The sequence below is a fragment of the Hylobates moloch genome, unplaced genomic scaffold (genome assembly GCF_009828535.3).
Source record: "Hylobates moloch isolate HMO894 unplaced genomic scaffold, HMol_V3 SCAFFOLD_19, whole genome shotgun sequence".
In the NCBI taxonomy this organism is placed as follows: Eukaryota; Metazoa; Chordata; class Mammalia; order Primates; family Hylobatidae; genus Hylobates; species Hylobates moloch.
Genome location: NW_026652294.1, coordinates 10,549,533 through 10,554,662, shown reverse-complemented (window position 1 = coordinate 10,554,662; position 5,130 = coordinate 10,549,533).

The window sequence follows — 5,130 nt, the reverse complement described above, 5'->3', positions numbered from 1 at the left end:
CCCAGTAGAACCAATCAAAGACTTCTCTGAGGCTTGATATAAGGAAACTGGGAAACGGGGCTTCACTTCTTCTAAGATCATAAGCTGTAAGGACAGTGTAAGGTGGAACTGCTTGCCATTTTCCCAGGCCAGGTGGAGGAAGCCATCTGCAACAGGCAACAGCAAGGCTGATGCACAAAGGGAAGAAAATAAAGATGGAGTTGGGGGAGCCCTGGTGATATCTTTTTTTTTTTTTTGAGATGGAGCTCTGTCACCCAGGTTGGAGTGGTGCAGTGGCACAATCTTGGCTCACTGCAACCTCTGCCTCCCAGGCTCAAGCGTTTCTTGTGTCTCAGCCTCCCAAGTAGCTGGGATTACAGGCGTGCGTCACCATGCCCAGCTAAGTTTTGTATTTTTAGTAGAGACGGGGTTTCTGCATGTTGGCCAGGCTGGTCTCGAACTCCTGACCTCAAGTGATCCACCTGCCTCGGCCTCCCAAAATGCTGGGATTGCAGGCGTGAGCCACTGGTGCCCGGCCCCTGGTGATATCTTTTAAGTTCCTGGATCCATTTGTACTTGAAATTCATCTCTAGACTTTTTAGTTATATGACTCTTTAGCCAGAGTCTTGGTCTGTCATCCAGGCTGGAGTGCAGGAGTCCCATCATAGCTCATTGCAGCCTTGAACTCCTGGGCTTAAGCAATGCTCCCACATCAGCCTCCCAAGTAGCTAGGGCCACAGGTGTGTGCCACCAGGCCTGGCTAAATTATTATTATTATTATTTTTTTAGAGATTGGGGTCTCACTATGTTGCCCAGGCTAGTCTGAAACCTGTGGGCTTAAGTGATCCTCCCACCTCAGCCTCCCAAAATGCCGAGATTACAGATGTGAGCCACTGTGCCTGCCTTCATAAACTTTTTTTTTTTTTTAAAGCTTGTTTAAGTAGGGTTCTGTTGGGCTTTCAGCATGATGGTTTCTGTGTTCCATCCATGGTCTTATGGCCCTTGATGTGATCAAGCCTGAGACTGCAATGTCAGACCCCAAAAGGGACCCGCAAATGCTGTCGGAGGCAGGAGTGGAAGGCAAGAATGATAGCTTCGAGGGAGCAAAATACCTGCCAGCAACTCCATGCTGGACCAGATCAACTCCTGTCTGGAGCAGCTGGAGGAAAACCACCACCTCCACCCCCACTTCCAGGAGCTGCTGGAATCTAACCAGCAGATACGCCTTGAGTTCCAGCAGCAGCTCCAGGAGGCCCCCAGCGATGTCAGCCTCTAGACTCTGGGAGCCCCCAGCCAGGCCCCAACCTTGCTTCCCTGGGCCAGGCTCTGGGCCCGCACTCCCTGGCTTAGATACCTTCCCAAGGGCTGGCCTTCAGGTTCCCCCAATGGGTCTGGCTGCCTGGGCCACCCTTCCAGCACTCCCCTTGGCCTGCCTGGGCCAGTCCCCACTGCCTGGCATCCCCTCCCGGGGTCAGGCATGGGCCTGCGACCACCTACTTGCCTGCCACCCAACTCACTCCACCCAGGCCTTAAGTGTCCACATAAAATGGGTCTCTCTCTCTCTCTCTCTCTCTCTCACACACACACACACACACACAAAGTAGGGTTCCATCACTTGTAAACAAAATCATCCTGACTGAAAGGCTGGGCCTTTTGTCTTGGCTATTCGGTGCTATTTGGTGGAGTAGGTGATTGGTTAAGTATTGGTTAGATGGGTGGGGGTGCGGATAGACGTTGACATGAGGCAGTTTTCTTCCTTCATCCTGCTTTTCAACTTTTAAAGCCTAAATACAGTCTTATTGTACAATATGGTGACTATAGTTAATAATATTGTATCATATACTTGCAAATTACTAAGAGAGGCCAGGCATGGTGGCTCACACCTGTAATCCCAGCATTTTGGGTGGCTGAGGTGGGCGGATCCCTTGGGGCCAGGAGTTTGAGACCAGGTTGGCCAACATGGTGAAACCCCGTCTCTACTCAAAGTACAAAAATTAGCTGGGCGTTGTGGTACGCGCCTGTAGTCCCAGCTACTCGGAAGGCTGAGGCACGAGAATCGCTTGAACCTGGGAGGTGGAGGTTGCAGTGAGCCGAGAAGGCACCACTGCACTCCAGCCTGGGTGACAGAGTGAGACTCTGTCTCAAAAAAAAAAAGAAAATTACTAAGAGAGATTTTAAGTGTTCTCACCACACACACACACACACACAAAAGATAAGTATGTTAGGCAAGCATATATTGATTAGCTTGATTTAGCCATCCCACAATGTATACATATTTCAAAATATTATGTTGTGCACCATAAATATAGACAAATTTTGTCAATTAAAAATTAAATATTGGCTGGGCGGATCACTTGAGGTCAGGAGTTCGAGACCAACCTGGCCAACATGGCGAAACCCCATCTCTACTAAAAGACTGTCTCAAAAAACAAATTAAATAAAAATATCAATAATAATTTTTTTTGAGACTACTCACTCTGTTGCCTAGGCTGGAGTGCAGTGGAGTGATCTCAGCACACTGCAACCTCCGCCTCCTGGGTTCCAGCTATTCTCGTGCCTCAGCCTCCCAAGTAGCTGGGACTATAGGCACTTGCCACCACACCAGGCTAATTTTTGTATTTTTAGTAGAGTCAGGGTTTTACCACATTGGCCAGGCTGGTCAAACTCCTGACCTCTAATGGTCTGCCCACCTGGGCCTCCCAAAGTGCTGGGATTACAGGCGTGAGCCACTGTGCCTGGCCTAAAAAATAAATAATAATTTAAAAAACTATGTATTGTCCATGGTAGCCCAGGCCAGCCCTGTTGCATTGAAACCTCAAGTACATCTAGTAGCACAGTGAGGAATAAAGTGCAGAAGTAACTGGTAACTGTGGCACAGCAAGAAATTTTCAACCTGTGGCTCAGACATTAGGCTTACTTTGTGGTGGCTGACATGGACCTTCTCCCAGAATAAAAGGGATAAATGGCAGTAGCCCCCAGAGATCTAGACCTTTCTGACGGGGCACATTCCTCATCCCATGTGGGCAGCTGAGGCCAGACTTCAAGTGCACATCTGAGGACCAAGGATCTGTGCCCAGGGCCAGGAAGTATGCTCGGTCTCGGGTATCTCCTTCACACAGCTCTTTGGCAGGTCCTATAGAAAAGCCAATGACACTGGGCATGGTGGTTCACACCTGTGATCCCAGCAACTTTGGAGGCTGAGGCAAGGGGATCCCTTGAGGCCAGGAGTTCAAAGCTTCAGTGAGCTATGATTGTGCCACTGCACTCTAGCCTGGGAGACAGAGCAAGACCCCATCTCTAAAAAACAAGTGAAAAAAAAAGCAAAGTGAAAATAATTCCAGCTGAGTCCATCTGCCTCACCAGTGCTTGAACCCAGACTGGGGGGTCTGGTTTACCACTTAGTCTCATCCGGGTATTGGTGGCATAGATACAGATGCGGGGACGGGGGAGGAAATGGCTTGAGGGATGAGACACTCGTAAGTGAGAACCACAGAGTGGGTCACAAACAGTCACTGTCAACTACCAATAATCAAGGCTGTCACTTTTCACTTTATGATGTGCTTTGTCATTCAGATGCTTTTAATTTTGATGCAAAGCAAATGATGTTTCTCCTAATGATTGGTACTTTTTGCATCTTATTAAAGAGACTCTTTCTCCACCCTGATGTTCCAAATATATTTCTTAAGCTTTCTTCTAAAATTGTTATTTCTTTTTTCTTTTCTTTTCTTTTTCTCCTTTCTTCCTTCCTTCTCTCTCTCTCTCCCTCCCTCCCTTCTTTCTTTCTTTCTTTCTTTCTTTCTTTCTTTCTTTCTTTCTTTCTTTCTTTCTTTCTTCCTTCCTTCCTTCCTTCCTTCCTTCCTTCCTTCTTTCTTACTCTTTTTTATTTTTTTTTGAGACAGGGTCTTGCTCTATTGCCTTGACCTGCTGGGCTCAAGCTTTCCTCCTACCTCAGACTCCCAAGTAGCTGGAATTACAGGCACATGCCACCATGCCCAGCTAATTTTTTAAATTTTTTGTAGGGATGGGGTTTTGTCATGTTGCCCAAGTTGGTCTTGAACTCCTGGGCTCAAGCGATCCTCCCACCTCAGCCTCCTAAAGTGCTGGAATAATAGGCATGACCCACCCCACCGGCCTCATTTCATTTTTATATATAGTGCTTGGATGCATCTGAAATTTATTTACAGTTTGATGTGATGGAGCAAACCATTCCTATTTTTTTCCCATATAACTAAGCTGTTATCCCAACACCATCCCCACTGCCCCGCTATTCTGATATCTGGGCTGAGTCAAAGTGGGCTGATTCAGCAGACTCAGTGAAGGTCACAGTGTGCCCAGAAGACTTTCTTGGGCACAGAACACTGGCCTTGCCCACACCTTAGAAGCTATGTTAATGAAGGAAGATGTTTCTTATGATTTTTTTTTTTTTTTTTTAGAGTCTCACTCTGTCGTCTAGGCTTGAGTGCAGTGGCACAGTCTTAGCTCACTGCAACTTCCATCTCCTGGGTTCAAGCAATTCTCCTGCCTCAGCCTCCCACGTAGCTGGGATTATAGGCACCACCACCACGACCAATTTTGTATTTTTACTAGAGATGGGGTTTCACCATGTTGGCCAGGCTGGTCTAGAACTCCTGACCTCAGGTGATCCACCTGCCTCAGCCTCCCAAAGTGCTGGGATTACAGGTGTGAGCCACCGCACCAGGCCTTCTTACGATTTTTTGAAAAGTCTCGGTTTAAAACTAAGAACTCTACAGGCTGGGCATGGTGGCTCACGCTTGTAATCCCAACACTTTGGGGGGCTGAGGCAGGCGGATTGCTTGAGCTCAGGAGTTTAAGGCCAGCCTGGGGAACATAACCAAATCCTGTCTCTACAAAAGATACAAAACTTGGCAGGGCGTGGTGGTGCATGCTTGTAGTCTCAGCTTCTTGGGGGCTGAAGTGTTCACTCGAGCCTGGGAGGTCGCGGCTGCAGTGAGCCATGTTCGCAACACTGCACTCCAGCCTGGGTGACAAAGCAAGACACTCTATTGAAAACAGAAACAAAAAACTTTATAAGCAGAGAGTGAAGAGTAGTACAAGGTCATGGTTACAAATCCAGGCTTTGGAGTTAGACAGAGGTTACATCAAACTTTGCTTCCCCTCTAAGATGTGTTT